The following is a 20,404-nucleotide window of genomic DNA, read 5'->3' on the forward strand; positions in this document are numbered from 1 at the left end:
AGCTGTCATTGAATAATTAAATTACCTTGTATTCTAGTGGATACAAATAAGAACTTATTTTTAAGGCAAATTAAATATGGTTTGATGTTTGACCCCAGTTGGGTTTTTTTTTCTTTTGATTCACAAATAATTTCAGGGTTTTTTTCATATTTAAGTAATTTTTATTTAAAAATTCCAGATTGAAGTATTTTCTAAACGTAATTCATGTTGTATTTCTCCGCTGAAAAGGTTCACCTTTACTGAGCTCAGGACTTCTGAAACAGAACGTTAATAGCATACTTAGCAAAGGAATAGTCGCCAGCTGACTAGCTATTGATTTAATGTTCCATCATTTCCATGGTTCAATCACACCTACCATGGTGAATCAGTTGGAGCATCCTCAATGAACCAATAAATGAGCAATTTCCCCCACCAAAGGGATATGTTTCATGTGTGGCAGAGGCATACATAACTTATCACAATGTGAGGATCAAGTGCAGCATTGATTTACCTTGGATCATCTAGCCTTCTGTTTTCAGTAATGGTTTATTCTTCTAATTGGCACTCACCACAGACCAGCTTTTTGTTTAAATATTTGGGCATGTGATCTATCTCTGCTTGAGGTCAGGAACCATTTCTTATATGCTTTATCATTTTCTAGGACATATATTAGGTGGTCAATATACATTTGTCAAATGAGAATCATATGTTAACACAGAACAGGGCCAGAGCTTGCTATTAATATATGCTTGTGGTTTTCAGCCCTGGATCCCCATTAGAATCACCTGGGGATCTTTTTAAAAACTACCCAAGCCCCATCCCCAGAGCTGTGGACTTAGTTGGGTCTAAGGTAGGGTCTGAGCATTCCACCCAGGCTCTGTGTTTTAAAAGGTTCACATGTAATTCTAATGGACAACTAGGGCTGAGAAACACTGCTATATGGTGACATAAGAAGACAGGCAGGCAGACCGGCAAGTGGTCTAACAAGTACTCCCATTTTGCCTTCTTTTAGAAGAGTGGTCCTCCAACTGTGGCCTCCAGACCAGCAGCATCAGCATCGTCCAGCCACTTGTTAGAAATGAAAATTTGGGGGCCCCTTCCCAGACCTAGAGAATCAGAAACTCTGTGGGTGAGGTCCAGAAATCTGTGTTCTGACAAGGCCTCCAGATGAATCTGATGCCTGCTAAAGTTTAGGAACCACTGCAATAGAGAAATCTATGTTGAACTACAAATGGTGAGGGTGGAAATGTCTTAGAGAAACTGATTTCAAAACTGAAAACTTAAAGCAGGTTATGCTTCATGAAACAACTCTCTGAACCAGAGTTTTTCTTAGTATTAGCCTTTTGGCACCTGACAGAAAGCAAACTTCAATATGTATAAGAAATACTCTGCTAAGACCAGACAGTGGAGATGACCGCAGTCAGCCTTCCCTACTCAGAGACACTCAGCCTAGAGGAGGGCACCGACAGCAAGTCATCAAGTCCTGTCTCCATTGCTCTATGCTTTGTGGTGGCCCTTAACACTTGGGCAAGAGACCTATTACTCAACTTCACTTTCCACTCATTGTAAAATCAAAGGTGGCAGGAACTTTAAACCATGGACCCAACTTTCTATGCAGGTTTGCTGGGCTTCTTAAGAAGCCAGGGTCAGAAGTAGGTGTTCTTTTGCTCCCAGACGTGGGATTGTGAGTGTAGAATGGGAACGCCCTCATCCCATCTTTCTCAAGTGCTCAACACTGGATCTGTCTGCCTTGGAGGGTAAGGAGCAGGGGGTAGTGGCAGTTGGTGGTGGCAAGGGGGAAGTGACAAAGGGAAACTTGAGGGTTGGTGGCAACAGCAGAAGTGGTGAGTGGCAGCAGACAATGTGGTAAGGGGATGCTGCCATGACTGTCACACCCCGCCGTGACTGGTGCCTGGTTTGCCACACCTTTATCCAGATCCATTCAAGGGACAGGCAGATGAGGGTTGCTGGTTTAAAGGCGATTAAAGACCTAACCTAAAGTAAGGTTGGTGATGTGGACCAACAAATTTCTACAAGTTCAGCCCCTGTGCCACCTGTGTCAAAATCACCAGGGGTACTTGCTAAGGCTGCAGCCTCCTGGACCCCTGCCTCAAAACTACTGAATCAGCATTTCTGAGGGTGAGAGGTCTGGAAATATGCACACTAAACAAGCTCTTCAGTGGACTCTGATACAGATGGTTCCTAAGATTTGCAGAAAGCTGCCCAAACAATATTTTGTTGATTTGAAATTTGAAGTTACCTGTTGCTCAATGTTGACTCCATGCAAAGACCTGTAACAGATACATAAGTCTTAAGATATAGTCCCCCACAAAGAGGAATTAGCCATAAGTATTAGTAGGAGGAGGAACAGTACTTGTGATAAACATTAAACCGTAACAGAGTAGAAGGAGATAGGAAAAGTAGCAATGATGACTCGTGGGCATTCAAATGAAAAGGTTAAAACTCAGGGTTTGGGAAAGGCATTGGGAAGGAGGTGGCAGTTCATATTTTTTTAATAACTTTTTTTCTTAAAACAAGAATACATGTATCTTCCCTGCAGACATCAGAAATCATTCTTGGAGGAATGGACAGGATTTCAATAAGTGGAGCAGGAAGGGGAAAAAGCAGGATTCCAGGTGGAGAGAACAACATAAACAGTGATGTCAATCCACTAATATTTCTACCATCTCTGGAATTTGTTCTTAGTAAGAATCCTCAAGTGCCTTGGAGTTAGGGTCTGAGGAAGCCGGGTTCTCTGTTAGACTCGCTGATGCCAGTTTACATTTATGGGGTCCAGTGACTTCTTGTAATTTTTCCTAATTCCATAATGTATGTAAAACTGAGGTACTAAATAATATGATGATAAAACACTATGCTACTTTAAGGGAAGGAGTACAGATGTCTGCAGTTCACCTTGAAATGCATCCAAGAAAAAAGGTAGAATGATAGAGGATGGATAGATAAGTGATAAACAAGTTTAATAAAATGTTGACAGTAGAATCCAGGAAATGGGTATAAGGTATTCTGTGTAAAAATCCTTTTAACTTTGTTGTGTGTTTAAATTTTTTCATAATAACTTGGGGATGAGGGAATTTCTGCTTCTATACCTCATGTGACCTTGAGTGAGTCCCTACGTATCTCCTCTGGGCTTCCCTTTGCTCAGCCATTAAGGGGGTTGAACTGGTTAATCTCCAACGTCCTGTTCAGTTCCCAAATTCCCACTCATTCCCTCTCCCTCTCAAAAGGAAACACAAGAGTTACTACCACAGATAGGCAGCCATCTAACCTACCATGACTAGCGCTGCTAATAAAGATAGTTAATCTTCCTTAGAGCGTGGCAGGGATGACCTAACGTGGACCCAGACAGTGTTACGCTGCTGTCTGTGGTTCTAGAGCAGGTGCCTGGCGAGTCAGACCTTGAAACTTGTTTTGAAACTGACCACCTGTTACTGTGATTGTGTGGCTGTTTTCCTGGCTTATGGGATTTTACTTCAGCTGTTGTTCTCAGGCGAGAGTTTATTTCCTCTAGGAATCACTCAGGTCACTTGCCCTAAACTTAGCATTTGAGTGTAGGGACCTTCCGGAGACTGAGTCAACTATGCAAATCTGAATCTTCAGTCAAAAATCCTGAAGTTACCTACAGACTTGAGTAACAGAGTTTAAGGAGAAACGTGAGAATCCTCTTTCAAGTCTTTTGTTACAGATAATCATCTCTTTGAATTTTGCTTCAGGAAGAAGGAGCTAAAGGATCGGATTTAAAGTTGCTCCTGACTCCTTTTTGTGTCCTGCTTAACTGACAGCATTGTGCTGAGTCAGAACTTGCCTGGCATTCACTGCCTTGCTTAAAATTCTTGTGCCCATAAAATTTTACTGCAAGTTAAAACTTATCAGAGAAGTCAATTTTCCCTTATAGTTTGAAGGCAATGATACAATTTTGGAACCAATATGGACCTTAGTGATTAACTAGGCTACCCTTCATTTTAGAATTGAACCAAGTGGAGTTCAATGACATTATTATAAAGAGACATGATCGAGATCATAAATCTTGTTAAGGGCTGGGACAGAAATCTCCTTACATTGCAGACTATACTTGTATCAAGGGGCAAACAATAAAAGAAGCTTAAAAGGCTGTGCTTATGAATATCAGGTTATTTTCTTTAAAAAAAAATCATAGTGTTCTAGTTTCCTACTGCTTGTCTGACAAACCACCACAAAACAGAGTGGCTTCACACAACAATTTGTCCTGGTTCTATGAGAGAGGATAATACGAGGCTCCTCTAGGCAGTTCTCACTTGGGGTGTCTTATGCAGTTGCAGTCAGAAGGTGGCTGGGGCTGCACATTTAGATGGCTTCGTCACTCGCATAACTGGTACCTGAGCTGAGATGGCCGGGACGGTGGGGCCCGGCCAGACATCTCTCCATGCAACCAGCTTAGGCATCCCCACAACATGGATATTCTAGGGAGTCAGATATATCACGTGGCAGCTGGCCTCCCCCAGAGTAAGTGTTCTGGGTGGGCATTGAGAGGCTTCTCACCCCACCGTGGAAGCCCGGCAGCACTGCTTCTGCTACATCCTACTGGCTACGCAGAACCAGCCTGCATAGAAGGGAGGAGGACCTACAGAAGGGCATAACTACCAGGAGGCAGGGCTTATTGGGGACCATCTTTGGAGCCCACCAAAGTACACACGGTATCACCACTACCTTTTGAGATGAAATATGTTAGCATTTTGCAAACAAAGAGTGGGAAATTATTCTAAAACATATGGCTTGTGCCAGGCTAACAGACTAGAGGCCCGCATGGAATAGACAGAAGAACATGGAGTTTGGAGTTAGAATATGCTAGAAAACTCTAAGCACTATCATTTACTAACTGTAAGACCTCAAGCAGATAATGTAATTACCTTGAATTTGAGTTTCAACATGTATGTAATTGGAATAACATCCATTTCCAAGTATTATCTGTAAAAAATAGATAAATAATGAGTGTTAAGCTCTTCATACATAATAGTTGCTCAATACTTTTTAGTTCCTCTTACCCTCAGCCATCTCTGGAATCCAGACCTCCAGACAGGTAATCACTGAACACATGTTTGAGTGTCTCTGATGAGCCAGGTTCTGTACCAGAGGGTGGTGATTCAAGCATTAAGATGACATGTTAATTAGAGCATGAGTCAGAGTTCATGCTCTGATGAGGAGAAGAAAATATAAACAAGGCATGCAACCTACGGAGCAAGGTACTATAATGAAGGCAGACTACATGCTAGTTTGGGAGCACAAAGGAGGGAACTGTCTACTCTATAGAGCAGCAGTCACCAACCTTTTTGGCACCAGGAACCAGTTTCATGGAAGACAATTTTTGCACGTACCGGGGTGGAGTGGGGTGGGGTTGGGGGGGTGGCTATTGAGGAGTCCTCAGAGAGGAAATAATACCTGAGTGAAATCATGAAAAATAAGTAGGAATTTGTCATCCATGGGAGATGGGAAAAGAAAAATCAACAGAGCAGATGTAGCATGTGCAAAGGCACAGGGGCATAAAACATCATTAAGAAGTGAAAGCAGCTTTTAGACTGAGAATGAGGGTACAGTGGCTCCTCCCTCAAAAAGAGCCCAAAATGGAGTTAGTCCTAGCTGGGAAAGGAAAGTCATTGAATATTTTAAGGAAAAGCTGAAGGAAAATAATGCTCCTTAATGGGTACCGTCTTTGAATGAACTTCCCCTTCATTATTTGAAGCCAGTTAGGTTTGTGAAATTTTATTGCATGATTCAGGATGTGTTTGAGCCTGAGTTTTACATGAGAGTTTATAAACAGTTAACCAAAACACAAAAGCATGTATTCTTCATTTTGGAAAATACAAAGATGTAGCAGACTGTGGACCTCAACAAAAAGTTGATTTAAGCTCTCCCCAAACTACCATTTTGGAAAGACAAACTGTTCTGTTCCAGTGCCTAAGGAATCTGCATGGGTAAAAGAAGCTGATGTTAATGCAAACCAAGCTGAAGTCGGTTTTTCAGCATCCTACACTCCCAGTCGCCCCAAGAGAAGTTATGAAGATGGTGAAGATATGGACCTACAGCCCAATAAACAGAAAGACCATAGGCAGGTGCCAGACAACCAGGGAGTGTTGGTGGTCTTCCGTGGTGTGGAGAGCCAAAAACTTCAGAAACTGAAACTTCTTGTGGGTGACAATTGAACTCCCTGAAGCTCTCTTCTTTTGATTTTTCCGCTGCCAGGAGAGAGATTTCCTGTGTGCCTTGTGAATGTAATAGAACCTTTCAAGACTTGACATTGACACGGATGTGTCATGTGTCTCAGAAATTAAAACGGAAAACACTTTTTTTAAAAAAAAGGAAGAAGTGAAAGCAGTTTGATGGCACCAAAGCATATGGTCGGAAGCATGGAAGAGGGGAAATGAAGTCAACTAGAAGCACAGATGAGGGGGCCACTTTGGAAGGCATCATGGCAGCCCAAGCAGGAGATGATGAGGGAGAGCTGAGTTGAGATGAAGAGTGGGGGAGGGATTAGAGACAGAGCTGAGAAGTAAAATGAAAGGCCTGGTTGACTATCCAGAGGGAGGATGGAAGGAATCCAAAGACAACACCTAGATTTCTGGCCAAGATGAGGCAGTGGATGGGATGTATAATCATTAGCTGATAGAGTGTATCCAGGAGGAAGAATGGATGGATGAGGGAAGAAAGCTAATGAATTTGGTTTGGGACACAGGAAGATTCAGATGCCTGCAGGACATCTACAAGAGAGCTGTTCTATATGCAGTTGAATTTATGGGTCTGGAGTTTGGGGGGAGTTGGTCGGACAGGAAAAAGAGATCTGGGAGTTACCTGCCAATGTGAAGTCTTTTTAATTAGCATTTTCCAGACTACTCAGGTAAATTAATGATGTCTGTGGTCATAATGATTGCTTAAACAACCATAGCTGCTGGATTTGAAGACTTTTTTTTCTTTTTCTAAAATTTTCTTCTTAATTAGAAGACGTTAGGAAAAGAAAGTAAGCACAGCCATTGGTAAAGAACTGCAGGAGTGCCCCAAACAGGTCAAATACCTTACAATGATTCTCACAGCAGAAAAAATAAATAAAAATTCCCGTATCACACACTAACCAACAAAACCTGCCACACCTTAGTTGATTCCATAATAATCACAACTAAATTTATATACAAAAACAGCCCATTGTCATAGAATTTCATTCTCCTTAGTTACAAGAGTAGCAAACAGGGTTAGGGTCTAATAAAGGTGAAAGCATTACTAAGAGTTTGGTTTAACTATTTTCACTAAAGGTACTAAAGATCAGTATCATTTGTACTTATCTTTCTCAAGATCCTCTAAGAGCATTAGGAATGAGGGGCTATGAGTTCTCATTCCTATTCTGTTTCCTGCTGTAATTGGTTCTCAAATTTTAGAAGCTTCACCCTAGGAAGCTTCTTTTTTTTTTTTTTTTTTTTTGAGACAGAGTCTCGCTTTGTTACCCGGGCTAGAGTGAGTGCTGTGGCGTCAGCCTAGCTCACAGCAACCTCGAACTCCTGGGCTTAAGCGATCCTACTGCCTCAGCCTCCCAAGTAGCTGGGACTACAGGCATGCGCCACCATGCCCAGCTAATTTTTTCTATATATATTTTAGTTAGCCAGATAATTTCTTTCTATTTTTAGTAGAGACAGGGTCTCGCTCTTGCTCAGGCTGGTCTCGAACTCCTGACCTTGAGCGATCCACCCGCCTCGGCCTCCCAGAGTGCTAGGATTACAGGCGTGAGCCACCATGCCCGGCCTATAGGGAGCTTTTTTTTAAAAAAAAAAAAAAAAAAAAAAAATCTAGATTTCAAAGCCTCAGCCCCAGTGATTCTGATTCAGTAGATCTGGGGTAGAGCCCAGGTATCTGCAATTTTAACAAGCATCCCAAGTGATTCTGATGAAACAGTATGACCATAGGCAAACCAAATCAGTTCTTAGGGCTCAATTTCTTCATCTATAAGATAGGAGTAATGACACCTGCCTTGCCTATTCTCAGGACTTTTTTAAAAGTCCAGAACAACAGTGATATATGTAAAAGGGCTGGGAACACTGTGGGTTCTCTACACAGGTAAGATATTCGTATTGTCTGGGGCAGTACATCAGAATTACCTAGAAATCTCATTAAAACACAGATTGCTGAACCCCATTGCCAAGGTTTCTGACTCAATAGGTCTATGGTGAAGCTGGAGAATTTGCCTTTCTATCAAGTTCCCCAGTGATACGGATGCAACCAGTCAGGGGACCAGGCTCTGAGCACTACTGACCTGGGGATTGAAAAGCATTGGTCTTAGGTCAGTTAACTGAAAGCTGTTGGGTTGGCTCAGAAGGTGCCAGATCTTACCTTAGAATTGTCTGGGCCTATGTTCTCACTGCTCGTGATCCCCAAAACTTTATTCATTCATCCTATAAATATTTATTCAGCACCTTCGATGTGCCAGGTACTGCTCTGCACACTGGAAATACAACCCTGAACAAAACAGCCCCCAAAATGAATGAATAAAATAACCTCAGATGAAAATCAGTGCCATAAAAAAAAAATATGAAACAGGGTAATGGGATAGAAAGACTGGGTTGGGAGTGGTTCTTCATAGAGTGGTCAGGGAAACATCTTCTAAGGAAGTAACATTAAGAAACCACAATGAAATAAAAGCCAGCCATACTAAGATAGGGCAAGAGCATTCCAGGCAGAGGGAACAGTGAGTGCAAAGGCTTGGAGGCCAGAACAAGCGAGGCTAGTGGGGCTGGAACTAGCGAACGACAGGTAGAATGATATGGGATGAGACTGGGCTGGGCCGGAGAATGTAGGATCTTGCCAGCCATGGGGAGTGTGGATTATGAGTCAGGTCTACAGATAAGATCTGTATAGATCAGCCCTTCCCAAACTTTGACGTGTATGCAAATCACCAAGGATCCTGCTAAAATGCTAATTCTGACTCAGTCGTCACAGGATGGGGCCCAAGATTCTGCATTCTCTGCTGCTGTTCTGCTGCTGGGATCTGTACCACACTTGCAGTAGCGAGAGCAGTAGAAGAAAATGCTAGGAAGCAAACAGATTCTGTCTTCCTTCAATTAGGGAAACATGAGGATATAAGTTAAAAGGAAAGGAGAAAGATAGGGACTGAGGGAAAAATCATGGTGTCGGGGAACTGTGGACATAAAAAATTATTATTCAGGAGGATCTACGTTTCTTTCAGCACATAGCTCAAATGATTAAAAGATTGTCACCAAAATGAGCAATCTAAATAAAATAATAATTCTCTTGGTAGTTTATTTAGAAGCGGCGAAGATAGACTTCCAAAGTGAGTTTGTCTGCTCACAGTTTAGAGCTGCTGCTTTATCCTTGCACCCCACCAACCTGCTTGCAAAAGTAGTGACTATTTCCACAACCTCTTTAACCCTCGATGGCTCCCTATGGCCATTGCCTCCCCCTCGAACATTCCCTCCAGCCCTGTTAACCAATGTGGCTGGCCCTTCTTCCTCCATCTCCTAAGTAAGGGCCTGGGACTTGCATGGGGTGAGGGGGGACCCAGAGACCTAAGGATCACAGGGAAAAGAGGGCACTTCAGAAACCTGCCTGTTGCCTCTACTGTACTGCCTGGAGTGCAGCCACGAAAATATAGCCAGAACCTGCTTCCCCTCTTCCATTGTTTTCTGGGGGTGGGGTGGGAACTGAGCAGTTTTATGTTATAAGCCATATGGCTTTTTCTTTTAAGGAATGATCTTCCTAGAATGCATCCAGAAACCCAGCGCAGTCAAAAACAAAAAACAAAAAAACCCTTAAAATCGGATGCCTCTTTGTGTAAACTTCTATACCACATGATAGATCCCTTGTTTGTTATCATAGTCATGTGTTTCCCCCAAATTTCCTGTTTTTTAGATGATTTGTGAATTGAAAATTTTGTCTGTGGAAGGAAAGCCACATTATTGAAGCCATAAACAATAGAATGACTACGGCTTTAATCCTTTGAATAAGGCTTTGTTTCCCATTGACCGAAAACTTCCTAAAGGAAGGAAAGCTAGGAACATTCAGGAAGGATTTGTATTTTATTTTATAACAGTTTTGTGAAGTGGGAAAATCATTTGAAAGCCTTAGACTCCCTTTCCTGGTTGATGGGCATCAGAACACGCAGCCGCTCTGGGCGCTAGCTGCAGATGGTGGCTCCCCGCCCACCAAAGACTTCCCTCCCCAAAGCCAACTTTGTTTTGTTATTGTTATACTGACACCAACAGACGTTCATCCTGTGCTGGAGTTTCACATAGTCCTGGGACATGACTAGGAACAGGTGCACCCACAGCTTACCGCAATTTATTTGCATGGATCAAAAATGTTTCCCTAATATATTCCAGGAGGCTTATATTGCATACTCCTTAATTTATGAATTTCTTGTTAATTAAAGAGATGTAACAATAACAATCAAAGAATAGTCAGCAACAACTGAACTCTTAAGTTACATTAAATTATACTCCTCCCCAACTGTATTTTCATTTAAATAATAATAATAATTTTCTTTTACAATAAAGTGAAATCAATGAGCTGCTTCATCATCCTTACAATTTGAGGAAGAGGATCTGTGGGTAAGCGAAGACAGCTTTAAATCCCAAAATGCTGATGTGGCCATTGTGCTTTGCACAGATTCTGTGCCAGAGGCATAAATTATGGAGGTCAGTGCACGGGCTGTCAGGCCCCATTGCAAACGTCAAAAGGGCCTCTTGGACACCTGCCCCTTCCGAGATTCTCAGTGATATTCTCATTTGTTAATCCCCACTGAATGAAGGACACCACACGCACCCCCTTATGGGCATCAGCCCTTAGGGTTTTGTCTCAGGTATGTGTCTAGGGACATGATTTAGATATTCATCATCCTGAGAATTATGTTTCAGGTAGCAAATCCTAATTATAGGTCTACTCCTTAAGTGACCTCCCAGAGACAGAAGGTGCAGCTGACGTTAGGCTTGGGTCTTCGTTAGCTGTAATTAGAGAAAGCGATACCTCTTCATCCCGTGGTCCTGTCTTTATGGCATTACCTGTGCCTGTGGGATACACTAGAGAAAAGAGACCAGTCCTTGGCTAAGAAAAACAGGATCCATTTCCAGTGCTTCGCAAAGCAGCACTTGCTTTGTCTTAAGTCAAGGAAGGCCTTCAACTTACTTTCAATAGAAGATTTAAAAGAAAGTTCTATATTAAGGTTCTCAGTTTTTTGTCCAAGCATGGACCTCTTTGGGAATCTGTTGATGATCATGAATCATTTCCCCTCAAAATGCACACACATGTAAACACAAGCAATGTTGCATGCAATTGCAAGAGATTCACCAACCACTGGAAACCCCTAAGCCTCAGATTAACAGCATTTCATCAAGACCCAAATACTTTTTAAACTTATAGAAGTCAGTTTCTTTTTCTTTTCTTTTCTTTTCTTTTCTTTTTTTTTTTTTTTGAGACAGAGTCTCACTCTGTTACCCAGGCTAGAGTGCCGTGGCATCAGCCTAGCTCACAGCAACCTCAAACTCTTGGGCTCAAGCGATCCTCCTGCCTAGACCCCCCAGAGTGCTAGTAGAAGTCAGTTTAATACCACATATCTCCAAAGCATTTAGAGGACAAAACTAAAATAAGAAGTAGAAAGGGAAGAATTTAAAAGATAGCACTTTTCTAAAACAGATTGTGGTGATTATCTTTTCCCTGAGCAAACATTGTATAGTAGAGCATGAAACACCTGCTCTACCCTTTGCAGCTTACATGCTAAGTCCACAGGCTATGTTAATGGTCCTATAGATACACAATATGTACTGTGTACATAACTAATAGCTACCCTGATGGTTGCTTGGTATACACGAGGCCAAGGGCTTCGACTACAGGGCTAACTTATTCCTCACAACAAGCGCATCAGATAAAGATCACTAACCCATTCTACAGTTAAGGACACTGAGGTTCAGAGAAGAAAGCAACTTCCCCAAAGCCACAGAGTAATAAAGCAGCAGAGATGCAGCTCTGACCCAGGGTTGTCTGTCTCCAAAGGCCTTGTTCTTAATACAGTAGAAGGAGGAGGGCCTACTGAATTTTATAATTAGCCTTTAAAAATTTCCTTGAGAGTCCCTAGGGCAGTTATCTGGTAAATAGGAAGCAGGAGGACTTCAAGGGCTGCTTAAAGCAAAATCACACCCTTTGCCCTGACAGCTCCAGCAGGCAGGCACCTGAAGGCAGGGGACTGTTGAGGCTGCAGTCGCATAACAAGCACAGAGACTTTCCTCCACTTCACGTCTGACTGGCACGGTTTGGGCTGGTTTTGGCTGCCATGGCCCTTGTTATTAGAAGAAGCTGTCTCTTCCTGCAGTTGGAGGAAGATGAGGGACTTGGGGCAGCGCTCCTGCCTGGCTCTCAAGGCTCAGGGGATGCTCAAAGAGCTCCACCCCGCCCCTGCACAGCCTGGGGCCTTCACCAGTTCCGCTTCTCTGTCCCCTCTCGCCCCCTGGCTGCCTGTCACTCTGCTGCCCTCTGCGGTGGCCGCCCAGGGATGCGGAACCTGGGAAAACTGGGCAAACGCTCTGTCCTACCCTGAACTGTGAATGGAGGAATAGTCAACTAGTTTAGACTTTCCTACCACTAGACTTCTCCAAATGTAACTGGTGGCATGGGACATAGCCCAGAACCTAGAATCAATAAATGAGGCAATCAAAGCCTTAAAGGACTTTCTGAACTAAAGCAGGAAGACCAAGTCACACAGATCAAAGAAAAAACACTTCACTCACCTAAGTCATTTTAGGATTAACCTGGTAAGCTTGAAGCATTATTTATGGGAGGCAAGACATCACAGTAGCTAAGCATGTGGCTCTGGGGTCTGATGGTTAGGGTTCTAATGGCGATTTCCACTCCTTACTGGTTGACTTTGTACAAGCTTCTTTGCCTCTCTGTGCCTTAGTTTTTCCCATCTATAACATGGGTATAATAATAGAACTAATTTAAAAAGTTGTTCTAAAAATTAAATATATTACACTTAAAGCAGTGCCTGGACCATCATAAGCACTGGAAAAGTGTTAATTAGTATTGTGATTATTATTTGGCCATTTTCATAATCACTGAAGGGTTAGCCTCTTTGTCCGTAGAGCCAAAATGATTGTGAAGACCCAGAGAGTAAGTTGTTTTTCTTTGCAGAGGTCTGAAGGTGATGAGGTGAACAGGTGAACTTGTCAGGTATTACTGCATTACGAACCATCTCAAAATGCAGTGGCTTAAAACAACAGCTATTTATTATTTCCCAAGATGCTATGGTTTGATCAGGCAGTTCTAGCTCGTAGAGCATTGGCTAGTGCTCTAAATTGGCTGGAATGTTTAAAATGGCCTCATTTGAGCCCAGGAGTTTGAGGTTGCTGTGAGCTAGGCTGACACCACGACACTCTAGCCTGGGCAAAAGAGTGAGACTCTGTCTCAAAAATAAATTAATTAATTAATTAAATAAAATGGCCTCATTGACATTCCAGCTGGGAGCTCAGCTGAGGTCGTTGGCCAAGGTCCTCAGTTATTCTCCATGTCTTTTCATGTGGCTTCTTGAGTTTCCTCACGGCATGGCAAATAGTTCCAAGAAAGAATATTCTAAAACATTAAGGCCCAGCCTTGGAGAGGACATTCTATTAGTCAAAACAGGTTTTAGGCCAGTTTAGATTCAAAAGCAGTGAAAATAGACTACTTGTTGATGAGAGAGTGCCACAGTTACATTGCAAAAGAACATATTGAATGAGAAATATTGTTGCAGCCATATTTGGAAACACGATTTACCACAGCTAAGGGAATAGTGAGGAACTACATTTTCCTAACAATGTGACTCAGTTAGGAAGACCAATTTGAGTTTGGATCACAGAGTTACCTACTAAAATGAAGAAGTAAATGGAACTTGTTTATATATGACTCAAATAGGGGTTATTCTTCAGCATATGGAAATGGGTCTAAAATCATGTTCAGAAACATGAATGAAAACAAAAAAAGGACATTAGGTTAGAGAAAATAACTATGCATTTCTGAAAGTAAAAAGTTTTCCTTAAAGAAAAGATAAAAGATAAAATCTCATACTCCTTGCTAGTGACAATGGTGAGCTTATAGTGAAAAACTGAAGGGTATTATGTTAAAGTGAGCAAAGCACAAAACAATAAAAGGGAATCTGAATAATGAATAGGAAGAGTCAGACAACAAGGCACCCATGAGAGTCTTATAATTGCTAATACTGAGATTTTGATTTTTCCCCACCTCCTCACCCAGGTACAATTTTTTTTAAATGTGATATACTTTACATCTGCCTTGTATTTTACATTACAATTTATGGGGTGAGGGGGCGTTAAAGGCCTTTATAGAATTTCTGGATATGGCTATAGTCATATACAGATTTACAAAATAAGATTAGGGATAATCTCACCAAATAAATTATTTACCTTGAACCTTCCAGTTCGCCACAATTGTAGAAAATCTGCTCTTTGAGATAACTTAGAGATGGATAATGTTAAAAAGAGAAAAGCAGAAAGACTTTGGTAGATTTTTGAATGTTAGAGAGAAGAGAAAGCAATAAGAAATGACACTAAGATTTGTGGCCTAGATGATAAATGAATGCTTATGTTTTGCAGAGTGATTAAGATGGTGAGTGGAAGGAAAAGAGAATTGCATATTGCAGGGGAGGATTACAAAAACAACAAGTTTGGGACTAAAAGACTATTTTAATGGAAAGTAGCAGCATCCAGCACTTTCGTAATATCCTGGTGCCCCTGGCTTACTTCTATTTGGGAGAGGGGCCCACTCATTCTCATTTTATGAGACTATAACTTTTTATTATTCATTTTACTGTTTGTCGTTTATTGAGTTGTTTCTACCCAGTGTGTTTACAACTCACATAAAATACTGAAGACAATCAAATATACAGAAACAAGGCTGGGAATTGCAACTTGCCCAGTGAAAATGTCATTAGTATCTAGTGGCAGCTGTAGACTGTAAAACAATTGGAATAGCCTCAGATAGAAGGCAGATGAAAAACAAGGGAAATGACTATCTAGGTGCCTTGATGGAAAACTGTTTTTAATAGAAGGTGGTTTTAAATGGGCTGTCAGGGAAAGGGGATAAGTTGTCCAAGTGAGAAACCAGACAATCCATCAAGAACAGAATGCAAAGAGAAGTACAAGGTACAGTTCTCATGGGAACAGGATATAAAATTGATGACAATAGGCCTCCATAGAGGATGAAGAGCAACATAACAATGTGTGCTATGTATTATTTGCATAAACTCCAAAGAACTTGGCACGATTTGCATTTTCCTCAACACAATCATAAACCAGGAAATAAGAAAAAATATAGTGAGTGTCAAGCAGTCAAAATAGGCACTGGAGTGTCCAACTTTACTCAAGGGAGTTCTCAGGTCCTCACTTTACAAATAATTCCAATAAACTTGGCTATCTGTTTTTTCAAACTCAGCTATTTCAAATGAGATGTGGATTCAACATTTATATGTTATGTACCTTAACAGTAGCTCACACTTGCTGAGCATTAACTATGCACCAAGCACTGTCCTAAATTCTATCTAGGCAGCCTTATCATCATAGCAACCTAAGAGGGAGGGACTAGAATTATCCCCATTTTACAGATGAGGAAACTGAAACACAGAGGGGTTTTTAAAAGTACCCCAAATCACATAGCCAGTAAGTAGGAGAGTCAGGATGTGAACCCAGGCTAGTCAGGTTCCTATATCCTTAACAACTGGGCTAGGCTGGGCCGGTGCATAAGAATCACTAAAAGGGCTTTTAAAACACAGATTGCTGGGTTTTATCCTCAGTTTCTGATTCAGTAGGTCTAGGATAGGGCAGAGACTCTACATTTCTAACAAGTAGTGAATCAGTTTGCTTGGGCTGCCATAACAAAGTACCACATACTGGGTGGCTTAAATGAAAGAAATTTATTTTCTCACAGTTCTGGAAGCTAGAAGTCTGCGATTAAGATGCTGACAGAGTTGGTTTCTTCCAAAGCCTCTCTCCTTGACTTGTAAATGGCTGTCTTCTCCCTGTGTCTTCACATGGTCTTCCCTCTATGTGTGTCTGTGTCCTAATTTCTTCTTCTAAGGACACCAGTCATATTGGATTAAGACCCACCCTAATCACCTCATTTTAACTTAATCTCCTCTTTTAAAAGCTTATCTCCAAATAGAATCACATTCCGAGGTATGGGGGTTAGGACTTCAACGTGGGAATTGGGGAGGGGCAGGGGGTATATAATTCAGCCAGTAACACCACACCATGCTGATGTTGATACTATTGGTCCAGGGCCCAGAGTTTGAGAACCATCGAACCAAGCAATAGTACGGGCCATGGACTGTCCCGGGTGTTTCATATATGTGTCCTCATTTTGATTATTATGTCATGTAATCCTTGCATGAGAAAAATACCATTATCCTTATTTTCTTGAGAAAACTAAGGAACAGAGATGTTAAATGACTTTCCTCAAATCACGCAGCTAATGTCGTGGACACTACTGGCTGTACGTTCAGCATCCATTCTCTCCTTTCTCCTTCCTAACAGACTCTGATCGTATTTAGGTATCCACCTCTCTCTCATGTATCCACGTGCTCCAGTAGAGGCAACACTCCCAACCCACCCACAAAATCCTGGGGCCTGATTGGCCTATTGATCCCATTGCCCCTACCAGTAACTGGTTCAAGCATAGACACGTGATCCAATTCTGGCCAATGAGATGTGAGGAATTTTGAGGAAAGCTTTCTATGTTTAAGACAGAAGCACAGGAAGGTACAAGGTCTGTCTCCTTCTCTGATGTTGTCATGACTGGATATGATGCTGAATTAGCTGCAACCATCTTGCTACCAACCTGAGGATGAAGCCTACAGAGCAAGGAAAGAACTGCTCTATCCTTGATGACATTGCTGGATGGCTGAATCAACCAAACCCAGACGCTCCCTTTTTCCACACTTCTACTGTGTGATCAATATACTCCTTCACTATTTAAAACAGTCTGAGTCAGGGTTTCTCTTCTTTGCTGCCAAAGGCATCCCATTGAATTCAGCTGGCATATAGGGGTGCTAAGATTTGAATTACATGCAAGTATGAGAGAAGTAATAACTGAATCCAGCATGACAGCAAGGATGGAACCAGAATGAATTTGCAATACAAGAACTCAAAAAGCTTGGCAATTTGCAACAGGGTATATACTACACGATTCCATTTATATGTGATATGTAGAGTAGTTAAAATCGTGAAAACACAAAGAATGGTGGTTTCTAGGGACTGGGGGAAGGGAGAAATGGAGAGTTGTTGTTCCATGGATATCAAATTTCAGTTTCTCAGAAAAAGTTCTTGAGATCTGTTACACAACAACGTGAATACAGTTAACATTACTGAACTGTATACTTGAAAAAGGTTAAAAGTGTAAATTTTATATTATGTGTTTTTTACCACAATTTCTTTAAAAAAAGCTTGGCAAACTGGAGTCATTCAGGATAGACAAAGAACCCTACACACTCCAGAGCCCTTAAAGATGTTACTCTAGATATAGAACACTAGCCTCCTTGTTCCTCCCACCTTAAAGCCTTTGCACTGGCTGTTTTTCTGCCTGGAATGCTGTTCCCCTAGACATGTACACGGGCACATCTCTCACTGCCTTCAAATCTTCAAATGTCTCCTTCTCAATGAGGCCCCACCCTGACCACCATATTTAATATTGCAACCCACCCCACCTCCCTGCCCCCGCACTCTCATTCCCCTTACCTTGCTCTACTTTTCCTTTCTTTTTTATTATCACTTTCTAAAATGTTATATAATTATTGTGTTCAGTATTTATTGTCTACCTCCATCCTCTAAAACATAAGATTCACAAGAACAGGGATCTTTATCTACTTTGTTCTCTGATGTATCCCAAATGTCTACACCGGGCACATAGTCAGCTCTCAATAAATACTTGTTGAAAGAACGTATGAGGTTGGTATTCATTCTGGTAGCTACAGTCATCAGCTATAGACCTTGTATACAGTGACGTTATAAAATAAAACATGAAAAGCGACTTCTGTGCTAAGATGGCAGCTCTAATCTTGCTCCTTCCCCTAATCCCACCAAAACTACAATCAAGAGGATAGAACAGGAGAGGAGACAATAGCTCCAAAATGTGGGAAGCTAGAAAGCAGTAATCTACCTAGCTGATATAAAAAAGTTGAATCCTAAAGTACCCATCAGGAAAGCTGAGAAATAACTTATTTTATACCACAGAAACCTCAAAAGACTCAGGAAAAGCAGCACCAAGTACCTCCAGAAATGAAAGTGGGGAGTGGGAGTTATAATAGGGACTATTTTGGGGAAAGCTACATGAGAAGCATGATCCCCTCATCCCTCCATACTCTTTTGGCAAGGGTCCTCTCCTACCCTGTGGGCACTTTGAGTTCAGGAACTGGGTACTGTACCCAAACTAGGGGTACAGCACCAAAAGTAGGGGAATTTGGTGACCAAATACATATTGGATAAAAAATATTCCTAACACTAGCAAACCTTTACTCTTAAGGCAGGAGATCAGAAAAGTTTTTTTTTTTTTTTTCTGAACAATCTGACCAGCCAAAGGGAAAGATCTAAAGATCCTGACACCCATCAAATGGCCCAATCAGATCATCATATAGTAAAACTAAAAATTGACAACCCCCCCATGCAAATGCTCAGAGCTTCTCATTAGCTTTTTAGTCCCACCTTTGACATAAGCCGGCAATTAAGGATTCACCAGATAGCTGAAGTAAGTCTGTAACATGGAAGATAGAGACCCAAAACAAACAAACAAAAAAGCAACTTGTAAGAAATGGGCTATGTAAAGAGAACATTTTAAAAATTTTACTCAAAAAATCACTTTATTAATATGCTCAGTAAGATGAGAAGATTTTACATACATGTTAAAAGGTTAGGATTCTATTCCTTTAAAGGACCACTCAACAAAAAATGTGCTTTAGGAAGCTGTGAACATGATGACAAAAATGAGAAAACTTCAATTGAAAGATTAGAAGATAAAGTTAAAGAAGTATCTCAAAAGCAGATCAAAAGGGTTAATAAGATGGAAAATGGAGAGAAATGATAAGAAAATTAGAAGATCAAAAAGGCCAATGCGTGAATAATATTAAAGAAAGACAGACAAGAGGAAATGGAAGGAAAAGAATCATCAAAGAAATTTTTCAAGAAAATGTCCCACAACTAAACGGGTTTCCAGATCGAAAGGTCCACTGAATCACCAGCACAATGATGAATTTAGACCCACAAGCTATGATACATTATGACATTCCAGAGCATTAGGAACAAAGAAAAGGGCCTTGTGAGCTTTTTTCCAGAGATAAAAGAATCATATACAAAGGATCAAGAATCACAATGGTGCTTCAGACCTCTTAACAGCAACACCTAGAATGGGTCCTGTGGGTCCATGGGCCTACCCATAAGTCATTTTCCCAATACCTAAATGTATCATTTGGAATAGATGTATTGGTAGTTGGCAAAGCCCCACATTGATTCCTGTCAATACAGGAAAACACAAGACAACCAAGGCCAAGGTCAAGGCCTGACTGATTCCATCAGTAAAGCTATAACAATCCCCTTTTATTTATTTATTTATTTATTTATTTATTTTTGATTCGGCAGGTGAGTTGTTACACACTCCTTAGCAGATTCCGACTTCCATGGCCACCGTCCTGCTACAATCGCCTTTTAGATTTAGACAGTTTATTACTTAGATAGACAGTGAAAAGAAGAGTAAGTTAAAGGTTCCAGCTCCCTGTGATCCTTGTCCCACACACCAGAAAGGACAATACTGAAACAAAAGGGACTAGATATCTGCAACTTGAGTTGTGGGACACCTTGTTGCTAAAGAACTACTTCTCAACTCCAGCTAAGCAGTTTTATAATCTGCAGCTCTACTGGGGGAGGAGGTCAAGAAGTCCCATACTTCATCAGAACCTGAGAGGTGATGAGAAACTATCCCATGACAGCCCCCCAGGGAAACAGGAAAGTGAATGTGAAATGGCCTCCCTTCCTCTCATGTTCCAGGAAGATCACAAGGTGTTCTCCCAATATTCAGATTAGCTGCAGTTCAAGCCCGTGCCTATGTGGCTTATTTAGATATCTGCAAGGTGGCCAGGGTGACACAGCAGAGCTGCTCCCCTACAGTTTCTTGGCCTGTGGAATAAGGCTACCATACCACAGAAGGCTAGGAGGAAAACCCTAAAATCGCTTCCCCAGCACCCAACTAAGATAGTAAATCACAAACAACATCACATCCCCAGAGGAATGGCAGAATTTAGTGCAACCCGTAAAGACCTGATGGTTGGTAGTCTCCGTCATATTCCTATCGTCACCAGTACCGTTCCTGCAAAAATCAGACAGATTCAGGAGGTTGACATTAGACTACTGCG

General features: G+C 41.5%; 1 long non-coding RNA gene across 1 annotated transcript; it reads right to left on the bottom strand.

Annotated features, from left to right (window-relative positions):
• Positions 1-215: 215 nt before the first annotated feature.
• Positions 216-20,358, bottom strand: LOC123643606. Its single transcript, XR_006736846.1, has 4 exons — positions 20,310-20,358; positions 4,884-4,941; positions 2,240-2,270; positions 216-254 (listed from the first exon to the last, which is right to left on the bottom strand). It is a non-coding gene; the product is annotated as an uncharacterized LOC123643606 (long non-coding RNA).
• Between the last annotated feature and the right edge of the window lie 46 nt (positions 20,359-20,404).

Source organism: Lemur catta, chromosome 8, assembly GCF_020740605.2.
Source record: "Lemur catta isolate mLemCat1 chromosome 8, mLemCat1.pri, whole genome shotgun sequence".
NCBI classification, from domain to species: Eukaryota; Metazoa; Chordata; class Mammalia; order Primates; family Lemuridae; genus Lemur; species Lemur catta.